The sequence below is a fragment of the Anomaloglossus baeobatrachus genome, chromosome 6 (assembly GCF_048569485.1).
Source record: "Anomaloglossus baeobatrachus isolate aAnoBae1 chromosome 6, aAnoBae1.hap1, whole genome shotgun sequence".
NCBI classification, from domain to species: domain Eukaryota; kingdom Metazoa; phylum Chordata; class Amphibia; order Anura; family Aromobatidae; genus Anomaloglossus; species Anomaloglossus baeobatrachus.
The window spans coordinates 63,062,076-63,079,117 of record NC_134358.1 but is presented as its reverse complement, the minus strand read 5'-3'; the positions used below and the strand labels follow the sequence as shown (position 1 = coordinate 63,079,117).

The 17,042-nt window shown below is 46.5% G+C and overlaps 1 protein-coding gene across 1 annotated transcript in view; it reads left to right on the top strand.

Moving 5' to 3' along the window:
• Window positions 1-5,229: 5,229 nt before the first annotated feature.
• The window catches only part of TRHR (thyrotropin releasing hormone receptor), a 77,026-nt gene continuing 65,213 nt past the window's right edge, over window positions 5,230-17,042 (top strand). Inside the window, exon 1 of the mRNA XM_075316215.1 lies at window positions 5,230-5,625. The gene's annotated coding sequence lies outside the window, so the exon portion shown is untranslated. The remainder of the gene's footprint in view (window positions 5,626-17,042) is intronic.

Sequence of the window (17,042 nt, the reverse complement as noted above, 5' to 3'; positions counted from 1 at the left end):
AATTCCTGTCCGAGCCCCCAGCGTGACCTTAACTCCTGTTAGAGCCCTGATCTTAATCCCCCTCTCTTACACCTTTGGGGTGGGCCAGAAACCACAAAGACAAAACCACCCAAAATGACACGGACAAGGGAGAACTGAGACTCATACACACAGCACTCAGAAGACACAGGAGAGACAATATGTGTACTGGGAAACAGCGTAAAATTGGAGGCAGTAACGCACAACAGGGGAACGCTCACACCACAACATGAGAACACACAACACAGATCACAATTAACAGGATAACCACCAAGACCGGGATCACTGGAGCTTATGCTGAAGCTATTATAGGCACATACATGAAGGAAGCCGTGCTTTAAATAGGAAGGAGACAGCTGCATGTTGTAATTAGCAACCTGAGCTCTTAGGTCCTGCTCACAAGTCTGCAGTAATTAACTTCTGGAGAGCTGAAGACCAGTGAAACAGTGAACCTGAACCAGCCGACACCCGACTCTGGCTGAACGATCCAGAAGCCTAAGGTTGCTTTATGTTCATAAAGATACTATCTTCCGCAGGTTAATTATCAGGTTGCCTAAAGCTACTCACTGATCTAGGCTCCGGTACCCCGCCGTTCTCGGTACCGGTTCGGTTACTAGGTACTATAGTGCTGACCGTTATCCAAAACTAAGCCTGGCACCTTTCTCCAATACCCTGCGACCGGGTCTCCGACTCATTCGGTCCCAGACCACCGTCTGCGACCTAGCTAACTTCTTCCAGGGAGCTCCAACTCCCTCTAGCTTCTCACTCACTGAAGGCTACCACTGTTCTGACTCTGCCCCTCTCACCAGTCTGTCTGACCCCTAGGCGGGTGGCCCTGTTCCAGCTAGACCACCCACTGGTGTGCCTGACTGGTGTGGTGTGAGGTGTAACTAGGATTTGCATGCTGCTGGAGCAATACCAAAAGTTCGGATCCCAGAACTATGAGGGTTGAGTCCTGCCCCAACAGATAAAAGAGTGTGGTACCCTGTGACACCCTGACTAGTTCAGAGGCGTCACGATTTTCTCTGATGAAGCCCCATTCTCAAAAAAAAGACCAAAAGCTGCAGCTAATATAGAACAAGGGGTTCAATAATAAATAATTACTAGAGAGAAAAACCTCATATAAAATATAACTTTTCATAATACATTTAAAAGGTACAAATAAAACCAAAAACCTCTTATAGTGAAGGTGAGGGATTCTATGGGACAGGTAATACCAAAATTAGTAATACCAGAAAACCAGAAAAAAGTAGGGATACAACTGACCCTAATCAGTCTTAGGTCTGTCCCTACCTAGCAATGGAGGGTTTGATGCCCTAGGGTTGTGGCGCCCCCATTCACCGACGGGAAAATAAGACTGAAGCAAGCGCTTCATACCTACCGAGTCTCCAGCGCAGTTGAAACCGACCACCACTGAGCAAGGCACAGAAGGGGAAGACTGGCCCAAGCTATGTCTACACATAGATCTTTCTGAGAATTTATGGACTGATGACTGTTGATGAACCAAATGTATATTCCATGGCTTGATCAGTAATGGGCACCAACCTTCACTTTCTCTAACATGCCATTAAGGTGTAGGTGGGGTCCTGCTATGGGCTAGTATTTTTAAAGATGAACTAGTTATACCATTTTGGGTTGAAGATGGACTCAGAATCTACTCTCAAACCCACTGCCAGTATTAAGAAGACACTTTCTTCAAGAAGTGACAGGAAAAAGCCTGAATCTTCCAAGAAATCCATGATTTTTCTGTAGGACAATTCCCCATCACAGCTTCAAAGTTTCCACTGCTCAGTTGCACTTACAGATAAAAGAATAATGACCCGGCCCCTTCCCCACCTGACTGACAACCGGATCAGCTTTGATACACTTTAGAGAAGAGAGAAAGAGAGAAAGGACATAAGAGCTTACTCTACAGGGGAGAGGACCCCACTGACCATAAGAGCTTACACTCTATAGGAGAGAGAGGACCTAGCTGACCATAAGAGCTTACACTTTACAGGAGAGAGAGAGGACCCTGCTGACCATAAGAGCTTACACTCTACAGGAGACAAAGAGAGAGAAAGAGAGAGAGAGAGGACACCGCTGACCATAAGAGAATACACTCTACAGGAAAGAGAGATAGAGGACCCCACTGACCATAAGAACGTACACTCTACAGAAAAGAGAGGACACCGTTGACCATAAGAGATTGCACTCTACAGGAAAGAGAGAGAGAGGACCTCACTGACAAAAGAATTTACACTCTGCAGGAGGGAGTGGACACCGCTGACCATAAGAGCTTACACTTTACAGGAGAGAGAGGACCCAACTGACCATAAGAGCTTATACTGTAAAGGAGAGAGAGGATCTCTGTGACCATTAGCGCTTACACTCTACAGAAAGAGTTGCGCAACAACACAAAATGACATTAGCTCTCTCTCTTTTGCTTCTGCATTGTGTAAAATGGTGCTAAGCAATTTTTTTTTTTTTTTTTTGCGAACCGGAATTTGAATCTCAAAATTTTCAAATTCGCTTGAAACCAGAAATTTCAGGAAGTTCAACTCAAACATGATCCTCCACTGATCGATCCACTCATCTCTAATTTGCTCTTTATTATACTACTAGAAGGTGGCCCGATTCTAACGCATCGGGTATTCTAGAATTTATTGTGTAGTTAATGTATGTTTTTTGTTATATATATCGATGTTGTTGTGTGTAGTTGCCAGTGTTTGTGTAGGGCACTGTAAATGTTCTGGGTGTTGTCTGGGTGGGGGTGTGTGTGAGAGCGGTGTTGTATGTGTGTTGCGTTGTGTGTGTTGCGTTGTTTGTGGAGCGCTGTGTGTCTACAGCATTCTGTGTGTGTGGTGCTGTGTGTGTTGCGCAGTTTGTGTGGGTGTGGAATGCGTGTGTGTGTTTTGGGGGAGGTATGTTTTGTGCAGTGTGTGTGTTACGCGGTATGTGCATATATATGTGTATGTTTGTTGGGTGTTGTGTGTGTGCGGCGTTGTCTGTGTAGGGCGGTGTTTGTGGTTCCCAGTGTGTGTGTGGTGTGTTGTGCGGTGCGCGTGTGGCGCTGTGTGTGTGTTTTGGGGGGAGGTGTGCACCCCCATCGTGCTCCATCCCCCATGCTGCGCAACCCCCATCGTGCTCCATCCCCCATGCTGCGCACCCCCCATCGTGCTCCATCCCCCATGCTGCGCACCCCCATCGTGCTCCATCCCCCATGCTGCGCACTCCCCATCGTGCTCCATCCCCATGCTGCGCATCCCCATCGTGCTCCATCCCCCATGCTGCGCACCCCCCATCGTGCTCCATCCCCCATGCTGCGCACCCCCCATCGTGCTCCATCCCCCATGCTGCGCACCCCCCATCGTGCCCCATCCCCCATTCTGCGCACTCCCATCGTGCTCCATCCCCCATGCTGCGCATTCCCCATCGTGCTCCATCCCCATGCTGTGCATCCCCATCGTACTCCATCCCTCATGCTGCGCACCCCCCATCGTGCTCCATCCCCCATGCTGCGCACCCCCCATCGTGCTCCATCCCCCATGCTGCGCACCCCCATCGTGCTCCATCCCCCATCGTACTCCATCCCCCATGCTGCGCACTCCCCATCGTGTTCCATCCCCCATGCTGCGCACCCCCCATCGTGCTCCATCCCCCATGCTGCGCACTCCCCATCGTGCTCCACAGTCACACATCAGACAGTATACACGCACACATCTGATCACATACACTCACACCCCACTTCTCCCTGTGCCCTCCGGTGGGCGGTCCCAGCAGCTGTGCTGCACGCCGTGCTCCTCTGCCGACACTCACAGATCCGATCGCATACACTCACACATCAGAACACACGCACACATCCGATCGCATACACGCACACACCCCACTTCTCCCTGTGCCCTCCGGTGGGCGGTCCCAGCAGCTGTGCTGCACGCCGTGCTCCTCTGCCGACGCACACACCCGATTGCATACACACACACACTGACGATATCGCACATGCGTGCTCACACACTCACAACATCCGGAGATACCACATGCTTTCGGCCATGTGATCCTCCGGCAGGTCCTGGAAGGTCACTGCATGCACAGTATCGCCTCCGAGAAGTAAGCGATATCACTGGATGTTGTGAGTGTGTGGATGCGATCTGATGTGTGTGTGAGGTGTGTGTGAGAGTGAGTGAGTGTGATCTGATGTGTGTGTGTCTGTTCTTATGTGTGTGCGTGTTTGTGTGTTCCACCGCTGCAGGACCTTGATGCGCTCACCTGCTCCCGGTCGGCGTCTGGTGAGTATGACTGCAGGTTCTTCTTTCTTCTGTCTTCTCTCTTCTGGGGGTGCCTGCTGCCTATAATGAAGTGTCTTGCAGTGTCTTTAACTCTTTCACCGTTGCATGACACTTCATTATTGACCGCAGCATATGCCGGCTCCCTGCACATGTGTACCGGGAGCCGGTGTACGCTGGAGCGGGCGATGCGTGCGGAGGTCCGGGGCGAGCGGCTAATCCATGTGGGGGAGCGGGGCCAGTCCGAGGCGAGCGGCCAATCCGTGGGGGGGGGAGCCAGGCCAAGCCCAGAGCGGCTAATCCATGCGGGGGGCAGGGCCAGGCCGAGGCAAGCGGACAATCCGTGGGGGGGCGGGGCCAGGCTGAGCCCAACGGCCAATCTGACAGTTGTCACTTTTATGACACGGTGACACTGTCACGTGACACAATTTTGGAGCAAGACAGACAGACAGAATAAGGCAATTATATATATAGATAATCTTATGTTTTACATTTTGTTTACGTTTTTTTTTCAGTATTTCTATATTTATAATTTATTTGCATTAGCTTCTTATTGTGTTGTTGTAATATTTATTTTATGTTTATTGTAGTGTTATTACAATTACTTGCATTAGTATTTTTCTAATATTTTATGGGTTTTTTTGTGTTTTTTGGGGGGGCGGTAGTGTTACTATAACTGTATGTATTATTTTCTACTTGTGTTACTATTTTATATTTTATGATGTTTATTGTAGTATTCGTTCACCCCCAGTAGAATATATTGAATATACAGAATACAAGGCTTTGTGCTAAATCTCTCTTTGAATATCAGAAACATTTTTTTTTTTTTGTGGAGGCAGCCTGGCATTAATCAAGGCGGTTTCTTAGATGTGATTTGTGATGTTCTCGCTTCTTGCTGCCTATATTATACTTGCATTTCACTGGTGAGTGCTGAATGTGTAGGGAAGGGGCTGGTGAGGAGGGAGCTATTCCTCATCACTGTCAGACGTGTGCCAATGGGGTTTGATTCCTTTGGCCTCTGTAGTGATCAAATGAATTACACAGCTTCTTAAGATCTTCCAGAAAGCCACGTTATATCACAAATCTGCCACAACTGCGGCTGCTGTTCTTCTGGGAGCAGAGGGGTCGCTGCTAATCTCTTCTGCTCCTGAGGAACTTGTGAGACATCCTAAAACTAGCACTGAATTATTACTTGTCTCCTATTTGTATCTTTGACTCATCAATCAGCGAGAAAAAAGTTGGAAAGTAATTTTGTCTCCAGGAACAAGGAATCAGTCTGCGTTCACCTCTTTGGAGAACATCTCAAGAAGTTGACTCTTGTCCTTGGATTCTTGGACATGGACAGGTAGGAGGTCATTTGTAATTGTTGCTGATCACTATTTGAGATCTTGTTGATTATCATTGCTTTTACATGAGAGCTTTTAGTTAGGAAATCAATTCTATAGGACAGATCGGATGTGCTTAGGAGAATTATGCACCTTGTATTAGTAGGGATAACCAACATCTGGAGTTGCACCTCTGAAAAATTAAGTATATATATATATATATATATATATATATATATATATATGTGTGTGTGTGTGTGTGCATATATATATTTTTATATATATATATATATAATCTATAGATATATACCGTGCCTGATGTATCATGTTTCTAATCTGGACTTAGTAGTGGGTCTATGGTGATGGATATTATACATTTGTAATACTGGACACTATAACATTTCTATATATATAATGTGTGTATATATATATACACACATTAGACATAACAATATTATAAAATCCAGCATTACAAATATCAAACATCACCATAGCTCTGGTATAACGTCCAGGATTAGAAACATGATACAAAAGTCCACGTGTTATACATAAATTTCACATAAGTAATAGACCTCCTATTAGACCATTGGATACCAAATATAATAGTCAGCCCACAAAATATCAAACCTAATATTGATATTTTTCCTTATAGATCTAGTACGACATTTTACTCCCCATCCAAAGTTACAGACCCAATATGATATAGACCCATATAATATCCAGCACTTACAGATGCAGTTTTCAGTTTGCTTTATATCTTTGTGCCCTTTTGTCTCCAAACTGTGTCTGGTGTTAACATTCATATCATATATATGTCCTACACATCTCAGTATGTGCATGTGTTAAGACTTTCCTAGCTTCAGTCTCCAAGGCTATACTCGCATGTGTTTTTGCAGCATTCTTTTTTTTGTGCAGGAAAAAACTAAAGAAGCTGTCTGCAAAAAGTAGAGTTTGCTGCCTTTTTTGCTGTTTTTTTGAATATGTGTTTTATGTCTACAGTACATTTGTTTATTATTTAGTTTTATTCACCAGATACTTGGTAAAAATTCTGAATGTGACATAACCTCACTGTTCCAATAGAACTCAATTTCAGAACTAACTCCCTAATGTTTACTTACACAAGTGGAATCTTGGTAAGGTTTTGAAAGGGAACCTGTCAGGTCCAGATGCACCCACAACCACGAGCAGTTCTGGGTGTATATTGCTAATCCCTGCCTAACTGTCCCTGTATACACGGACATAGATAAAGAGATCGTTAGAAAAAGTATTTCAAAAGATCCTTTATGATATGCTAATGAGTGCAGGGAAAAGTCACAAGGGCATTACAGTATTTCCTACCCTCATTCCGCCCTCTTAGCATGTTAGTACACCCACAGGAGCATGCTAACATGCTATTCAATGCAGCGTCATCAGCGGTGACATGAGCACCTGTGTCTGCTGTCACTGCTGATCCGAAGTCAGAGTACGCGTCCCGGCTTCAGAGAGGTCTAGTGAGAATGACCGGGAGTGCCAGGACTTCGGATCAGCGGTGACAGTGGACACAGGTACACATGTCACCGCTAATGACACTGTATTGACTAGCATGTTAGCACGTCCCTGTGGGCATACTAACATTCTAAGGCCTCTGCCACACTCACGTGAAATTCACGCACGTGCCGAGAGACACGTATTTCCCCTGCGTGTTGCGTGCAGGTAAGTACGTGTCTCTGGTACGTGCGGGCCACGTGTGTTCTAGGGTGAAATGAGCACAGGAAGTAACGCCCTTGCAACCAGTCCCTGCGCTCATTAGCATATCATAAAATATCTTTAGAAATACTTTTTCTAAAGATCTCTTTATCTATGCTACTAGATACAGGGACGGATAGGCAGTTATTAGAAATATGCACCCAGAACTGCTCATGGTTCTGGGTGCATATTGCAACTGACAGGTTCCCTTTAATGCCGCAGAGCTGAGCTTGTCATTGATACACCTTCTTGTGATATAAAGGGTTACATAAACCTGCAGAAGTAATTCAGTTTTGGCTGCTCCTGTTCCCAGCGCTGTTATCTTCTCGTTGGCACCACTCCACCCACATCAGATGCCTCACCAGTCCCCCTGAGATATTATGGGCACTGGTAAATTACAAAATCAGCTCTACTACCTATGTCTTTCCCTGCATAAAATAAGACAGAGCAGTCAGTATGTACTATAGCTTCGGACTCTCTTTGATGCCTCCATAGGGGGCAGACACAGGATGTCGCCATTCATGTCGGCAGGTATGGCGGTCTCTACAGTTTGATGGAGTATAGAAATGCCATAACTGAAGTGTGTGTCCTGTTGATGACTGATTCAGGCCTACAGAGCTGAATTGACATTGCTTGGCAGAAAGTCATTTTAATAGTTAGGGCTGAATGTTACCCATACAAGAAAAACAGGACAATTTTTGGGATCAGACCTTGATCAGAGTGTGATTTGATTGTCACCAGTTTTTCTCGAACAAGAAGAGAAGAAAAAAAGCTTTTCCACCTTCTCCTTTTCTTCTTTTTTATTTCATCCGAGTGTGGGGATGCTCTGTAGGGAGCATTGACTTCTCACTGCCCCCTGCACTGCACCGATAACTGAAAGCAGCTACAGGGAGAATAAAATTTTATTTTCTCCCTGCAGCTGAAGAAAAGGACATTTTTCCTCTAGATTACCTTTTCTGTTGCATGTAGGTAGCTGTTCCCTCTAATTTTACATGACATCGCTGTCTGTTATATGTGTGTGAGTGATGAATCACCTACTGTATTTAGTGGCCACTGTCTGCCTGGTATAAAGTAACATGAAAAACTCTATTTAACTTGTTTAGCATGCAGCCAATTATATAATGTTTATAAATATAGTTACTTAGTATTGGAACATTTTTTAAATTTTCAGTACGGATGTTTGTACATGCATATTGCCTCTTGAGAGAACGTGAACTCTAGTGCCACCTATTGAGAGCCGCAATTCGAAATATCAATATCAACTGATATTGGCTTTTAGGAATGCTACTTCCAATAGGCGGCACTAGAGTTCAAGTCATCTGAAGAGTCAATATGCAATAATTTCCCAGAGGAGCATTGCATGGCGTATAAGCCTCCTTACACTGGTATGCCAGGCATGTCACTCTCCTCAAGCAGAAGCGTTACCCCATAGACATTTGTACAAATATTCTACTATGGTAATTTTTCAGTTCTGAGAGTGCCCTTTATGTTGTAGATGAGTTGGCAGCAGATCTAGCACTCTGTTTATAGCAAATATTGTTACCACCCTACACTTACAGCGAATATAGAAATAAATGCAGAGTGAATCTGCATAAGCCATAGTATGCAGACAGTGTGCGGAGAAAGCTGTAGGAGTTTTCCCATCGCTTACCCGCTCTCTTGCCTGCAGCAATAGTTATAATGAAACTATAGCAAAAGTATAATGAGGATATGCAGCTTCTTTACATAATCATTGATCCAGTAGTAGAAGTCATAAAGCATCCATCGGATTGTGATTTGTTACAAACCTATATCATAATTTACTGCTTTATTGTAAAGGGTTTACTAGGATTAGGAAAATGTTTGACAACAGGTTGTGTGTCGCTGAAAAATGTCTGATAAACGGTTGTGTGTGGCTGACTATAGGACATAGGTGGCATTACATTTCTGTCCTTTCGGATTCGAGCTGCAATACCCGATACAACCTAAAGACAAGATGTGGCGCTATTTTTGGAAACAGCCCTATTGTTTTCAGCCCCTTGTAAAGCATTATAAAGTATTCAGTAATGGGAACTTGTATACAGGAATAAAAAAGAGACAGTTGCACTCTGTAGTGCTAAGTGTGACGCCCTGGACTAGTCAGGTCGTCCCAGGTAGTCACACACACACACACACACACACACCCTCCCTGAGTAGGTGACAGCAGCCAACCAAACCCTTGTCACCACCCTCCAGGTTTGATGTCCATACCAGGGGGGCAGAGCCAGGCAGTTGGCTCTGCCCACCGAGGAGTTCACAGGCCTGGAGGCGGGAAAAGACACAAGTGCAGAGGAGTCTAGAGAGTAGCCTTGACAGTGAAGGAGGGAAGACGAGTTCAAGGGCAGACCTGTGACCAGGCCTGCCAACAGACTACTCAGGTGGCTGTGTCGGAGCCCAGTCACCTTTGACGAGGAGGCAGACAGTGGTGGCCGCCTGCAGGAGCTGGGATTACAGCCGGTGGAACCGTAGGGACCGGGGTTGGGCGGTGGCCTGCCGGTACCGAACCGGGGAACCGATTGGAAACCGGAGCACCAGGAGGGGTACTCAGACCCAGTACAAAGCCCTGAACCGACAGGGCCGAATCAACTGATTGAGGACTGGACTTAAGGGCCTATCCCACACAAGGCTCCCCTACCCACGGAGGGGTCAACACCAAGCTGCGCAACACCGTCCCGGGGAGGCCTAGTTAACAGCAGCGGTGGTGTCCATCTATTCACCACAACCCGTGGGTGGCATCCCGAACTTACATCCCCCTTACCAACTACCGCGGCCCCGGCCGTGGAACTGCCCGTCAAGTCCCTGCGTGTAGCGCCAACTCCCTTGCAGAGCGACGTGACCCCCGGGTCCGTGAGAGGCTCGAGCCACCACCCACTGTACGAGCATGGATCCGAGCGGCTCAGCGGTCTCAGCCGAGCCCGCCGGCGATACATAAGATATGTGGAACAATGAATATCGGAATATAAACATGCATTACTGCTATGAAGAACATGTAAAACTTGAGATACTTAGTACACAAGTGGCCAGTTTTATGTGAGCCCAACAAACATTTTTTTGTTGGGTCCCTACCAAACTAATGCCTCTCTTTGGGTTAAAAAACCTACAATTTACTGTATGTGTGAATAGGAACCTGCAAATGGAGAATTAAAATAGCCCAGGGTCATGCCTTCTGATTGAGTACTCCTGCTCTTTAGCCTTAGGCGATTTTAATTCTCCATTTTCAGATTCCCATCTGTCCATAAATTGTAGGTTTTTTAACACAAAGACAGGCATTAGTTTGGTAGGGACGTAATAAAAACAAGTCGCCTTGCCGTTGGCTGTTGGGCTGACAGAAAACTGGCCATTTTTGTCTGTTAAGTATCTTCAATTTTACATTTTGTATAGCAGTAATGCATATCTGTATTCCCATATTTATTACTACACATATCTTATTACTAAAAAGTGCAACAGTCTCTTTTTTGTTACTATGTTTCATGTTCATGTGACGCCCCTGGACTATCGGGTCGTCACAGGGCATTGCACAATCTGCCCTCCTGTGCAATATCTGCCTCCTCCTTGGTTGTGGGTCCCCAACTACATGGTGTTGCCTGCATCAGCTGATTAAAATCCTAAGGTACACTCTGCACCCCACCCACCAGACACTCCAGTGGACGGCCTGAGTAGAATAGGGTTGCCCACTTGGGGGGTTGATTTAGGGGAGGTCAGAAGTGTCAGGAGAGAGGAGAGTGAAGTGTGGGAAGTGAAGGAGATAGGAAGTCAGGAGCTGGGCTCCTTGGAGACACCTAGGTAGCAGACGGTGGTCTGAACCTGGTAGGAGCTGGAGCCCGGTCGCAGGGGATCGTAACAAGGGGCACAGAACTGTCAAGGAGGACAGCCAGCGGCCTTGTACCATCACTGGGCTGGGACCAGGGCATGACGGGGTACGTGGACCCTAGCTCAGGGAGTAGCTTCAGGCAACCTGACAATTAACCCGACGAGAATGGAGCCTTCAAGATCCGCTCTCCACCCGCTTCAAAATCGAGGTACTAGCGCAATGAGGGGGATAGGACTTTCCACAAAAACGGGTCCAGAAAATCCCAAGCGTGAACCCTGAGAGCAAGCTCCCACAGTGAGCCACACTGGGGAGTGGGACCCGACTAATTCCATACTACTGGGACCAACAGAGAAGTTAACTTAGTGCCAGGAGAAAGGTCACGGATCACCAGGCAGCACCATTGGGGATGGGACCCGAACTAGCTCCCCTTGGCGGCAGCGGTATCCAGAACTTTGCTTTATCCAGTTGACAGTGTCAGTTTACTGGACTGAGTGAGTACGAAAGTGACCTCCTTCGCGCCCAACGGCTCCCCCAAACACCATCACCTAGTCCCAGGGCATTCCCTCTACCCATGGAGGGTTCTAACACCTGGCTGCCCCATTTCATCACCCCGGGTACTCCCAACTGCAGCAGTGGTACTCCACATTACCACACACCACGGGTGGCGTCACGATCACGAACTCTGAACACAATCCCCTGTAAATACCCCCTTCATTTGAATGGCTGCACGATGCCCGGGTCAAGAGACGCCTCGAGCCACCGCGTATCCGGATCCGAGCAGCCCAGCTGCTGACACGGGGGCGGCACATTCAGTTTGCACCTGTTCACATTAGAAAGGTGCCATCAGTCTTTTTTCTTATATACAGGAATGTTATATTTGAAGTACTGGCATTATTGGAAGACTAGAGATTACATCTAAACTGCATTTATGTTAAAGGGTTATTCACAAATAGGAAAGCCTCTATACTCAAGATAAGGGATAAATCGCTGATTGCTGGGACTAATGATCTTGCAATTGAGGGTTTTCGAACCCTTTCTTGAATGGAGCAGAAACTGCCAGAAATCGCTGGGTACTGTGCTAACCCCTGTCCTCGAAGTAACAGAGCCCCAATCTCCAGATCACTGGGGATCCTAGTGGTCGGACCCTTAGCAGTCAGCAAGTAATCTCTTATGCCAAAAACATAGAATAACTTAATTTTGGGGGAATAATCCTTTGATAGCTGAAGGAACAGAATAATAATACAGGTGGAAAAACTATCCAATTTAGATTTATCATAGAACGAAATAAACTATGTTCCAAATACCACCTAATAGAGGAACCTGCGATATAATTCAGAGTCTGACCATTTATGAAGCCTTGCAACATAAACCAAGCTGATTGTCAAGCCTGGACAGTTCCTTAAAGGGCATCTACCAGTAGGATCAACATTCCTAATCCATCTATATGGGCATGTAGGTTATAGAAAATTGAGTCAAATGATACCTTGACATCTGTGATCTGATGAATGGTTCCTGAGATATCCACATTTTTCTTATATGTAAATGAGCTAAAAGGTAATATGAGCTGAGGCCCATCGATCTTAACAGCTCATTTGCATAAAAGAAAAATGTGGATATCTCAGGAATCATTCATCGGATCGTATATATAAAGGAATCATTTTATTAATCTTTTTATGTCCTACATACCTGTATAGATGGCTTAGGAGGGTTGATCCTACTGACAGATGCCCCTTACAGGATCATTTTGTTAGGGTAGTTACCTTTCCTAGGTCCTACTTGGAAAATAGTTTATTTCATTCTGCTAGAAATGTAATTTGCATGCTTTTCTCCCACAGAGCTTTGCTATTAAGGAATTTTAATTCACGTGGTCTCTTTAAGGAGTACCAGTTTCTTCTCTCATGTGTGAAAAACTGAAACAAGAATGGTGATGTAAGTTCTGTTTAGTAGGATCGTAGTGGGAGTGCGTGATGTATAGTTAATACAGATCACAAAATGCAAAACATTTCAAAATGCAGCTGCCAAGGTGATCAGCTACTCCTGACTCCCCCACCACCCTGGCAAAACCTGTGATTTAATGGAGGTGTCGGGAGACACGGCCAACATATTATGCATTGTCTGCTGCAGGAGAAATCTATATTACATTGCCACTATTCTTATTGGCTTGCCATGTAGCTTAAGTCTTCCAAAAGGGGGCTACTCATATAACATTGGGGTCATAGAAGGGAATCCTGACTTCAGAATCCATTCTATGATGTCCACGTGCTGAAATAGATCTTATAGACAAGGAGTGTTTTTAAAGACAACCCATTAAGGATTACGCTCTTGTGTCGCCCCAGCAGCGGATCGAACCGCTCAGATCCGGGGGTGGTGTTCGTTCGTGGCTTGAGGGTTCCCAGACCTGGGGGCTTAGGGGCCACACTCAAATGTAAAAGGGGTATTTACAGGGGATTTGGTATAGTTCGTGACGCCACCCGTGGTGTACGGTAATTGGGAGTACCGCCGCTGCCGTTGGGAGTACCCGGGGTGATGGAGTGGGGCAGCAAGATGTCGTCACCCTCCATGGGTAGGGGAAGGCCCAGGGACTCTGGATGATGGGGTGCAGGGAAGCGCAGGGCTGCTGGAAGCAGGAAATGACCATGTACTCCCTCAGGCCGGCTATCATGCTGCTGGATGATGTTTTGTAAAGTCATTACACACACAGGCTGCAGCTGAAGCAAAACTCCCAGTGCACCGCTGCTGCTTGGGAAGGAGAGTTCATCCAGGTATCCGCTCCCAATAATATTGCTGTGCTGTGTCCCAATTTAGTCCAGCCTCTCGGGAGCTTCGACTCCTCAGCCCCTCACACTCTGAGGGCCACTACTTCACTTTTCCTGGGGGCTCCAACCCCCGGTCCCCTCTTCCTTTGGAGAGTTTCTACTTCACTCCCTTTCCCTTTGCTCCCCTGAGCTCACTGACTTGTCACCTCCCACCAGTCTGCTTAACCCTTCGGTGGGTGGCCCTTTCCTCTCTAGACCTACCCACTGGTTTGTCTGTCCTGTACTGGTGTGAGTGTGGATTGGGGGTTTGAATGCAGTTGTTAGCAATACCATAGGGTGGAACCTGAAAACCAAGGAGGGTGGGTTCTGTACTATAAGGACAGGATTGCAGTTCCCTGCGACACCCTGACTAGTGCAGGGGCATCACATTCCCCCTTGGTTAAACATAGCTCGTCCCCGAGCTACAGGACACACTGAGGTTTATTAAAACTGCTCCTGTAAGGAGAAAAAGGGGTAACATTTTAATGACAGTTCATTCCACACAGGGAAGGCATATTCCAATATATTTACAAAAGTAAACTCACGGAGTCCACATTCCCCGTGTCCCGGATCCCTTCAACCAGCCACCCAAACAACCTAAACCCGCAGCTTCCTACTTGGGGTCCATGACGGAGTTGAAGTCCAGGCAGAAACAACAACATTAAGCAACAGCTGCTGGGGCAACCTCCTCTTGCAGCTTTCCTTCCCTCAACCCGCCACCCCAACCACCCAGATCCCCAGTGCCACCTTCACTCACGGTGCTGCACTGTCCTGAGTTTCCTGTAGTTGTCCGTGGTGACGGGTGCAGCTGCTTTCAGTCCTTCAGACGAACCGGGTAACCCCGTACATCCGTTACCCTCTGCACCATACCCGACCAAGGGCCTTTGGTACCACCCCCTCGTAGCACACTGCTCTGGGCTCTCATGGCCTTTTTATTTGTAACAAAGCATTATAAAAAGGTTCAACAAGTATGGCGCCTCTTGAAACATTAACTCTCCTGTCACCCCCCACCTGGGGGTCCAGATGGTTTTCTCCAATTAACACTGGAAGGTTCAACAAGGGTGACAGTCCATACAACCATTTTTCAAACTCTTTATAAACTTGCAGGTTCCAGCTCCTCTTCTCTGTGGAGGTGACCGGTGATTCTTCTCTTGCGCTGCTACCGAGCAAACACTTTTGTACGCAACCGCATCAACCGCCGCCAATGCCTTTCTTTTTCATGGGCGCTGATGTCGGGCCACCACTGGTGCTGGTTGTAGCTGGACTCCTGAGGCCCCAGCAGCCTGCCGGGATGCCACGTGGTGACGGAGCTGGCATCTCCAAAGGCTCCGTCTCCGCAATGATGGACAAAGAAACCAACTGCTCCGTATCAGGATACAGGCCTGGTGATGCGGCCGAGTCTGGTCGGGCCCGTGTTGGGGTAACCACTCTCGTGGCCTGGTCGGATCGGATCTGTGGCTCTGCAGCTTGTTCTCTACAAATGGGGACTGGAGGTTCCGCTGCCGGTATTGGGTTAGGCAGATCAGCGTCGGACGAGGGGGCGGTGGCGGAGCGCTTGCAATGGGCGGGGGCAGACAAGACCCCGCAGCCATTTAGGCCTATATTTTCGCTCATCATTCTTGTGATCATTTTGACCCAACAGGGTGAGGTCTTGCATGAAGCCGCAGATCGAGGGAGATTATCAGTAGTCTTGTATGTTTTCCATTTTCTTATTATTGCTCCCACAGTTTATTTCATCACACCAAGCTGATTGCCTATTGCAGATTCAGTCTTCCCAGCCTGGTGCAGTGCTATCATTTTGTTTCTGGTGTCCTTCAACAGCTCTTTGGTCTTCACCATAGTGGAGTTTAGAGTGTGACTGTTTGAGGTTGTGGACAGGTGTCTTTTATACTGATAACAAGTTCAAACAGATGCCATTATTACAGGTAATGAGTGGAGGACAGAGGAGCTTCTTAAAGAAGAAGTTACAGGTCTGTGAGAGCCAGACATCTTGCAAGTTTTTAGATGACTAAATATTCCACAATAATTTGGAAAAAAAAAATCTTGCCAAATCAAATAAAGGGATATTCTGGATTTGTTTTCTCATTTTGTCTTTCAAAATTGTGGTCTAATTATGATGTCAATTACAGGCCTCTCTCATCTTTTTAAATGGGAGAACTTGCGCAATTGGTGGGTGACTAAATACTTTTTCCCCACTGTATACACACATATAATGAAAAGAAAACAAAAACTTATTGAAAGGGCTTCTATAAAGTGGCAGTGTCTGGTACTGGAGCTCATCCTTTCATTCTGCTGATCAGGATGTCTCAGAGGTCACAAAATTTGTCAGTCCTTGTCACACACAGTTTCGCTCAAAGCTCACGGTGGATCATGGCGGCATCACACTACAGATTCTAACACTTCACATTATGGGTTTTCTTGTGCTTGGGCGTCAACCAGCTGTGTGCGCATTAATGGATGGGCTAGCAAGAATTCATCTCTGCTAGCTTGCTTGTTACCTTTATAATCACATGTTGTGGGAAACCTATCACAGTTTCTCCCCACCGTTTTAAGATGGTGGAACCTGTATTCCCATGCAGACTATAGCTTTTGCTAAACCGGTCCATGTGCTGTGTGTCCCATTTCACTGGTGTTTATCCACATATATACATATTTGTGGAATATGTGTGAGCGTGATGTGTGATTGAATTTTGATTTAACCCTGTTTGTCTATTTCTGATTTAACCATTCCTGTCCTGGCCCTCTCCTAGGGAGTGGGGATATTAGATCAGGGCTGGCTAGGAGCAGGGTAAGGAAGGTGGAACAGATGCCCTCACCTTCAGAGGTATCTCTGGTAACAGGGATAGTTAGGGCCCCCCTAGCCTGAGGGCCAGTCTTGAAACCTTAGTTCCCTGTTACCTCCATACCACCCATGACAGTCCCTCATTTGTCATACATTGATGGTAAATTCTTAAGATTCTAATGTTTAGAATAATAATATGATATTACTCTTTTACTGCGCTAAAAGGATTTTGCAATCTAAAAATTCCAACTAAAAGTCCACAAGATTTAAAAATAATCTGTGTAATTTACATACCCCACCGCTGGC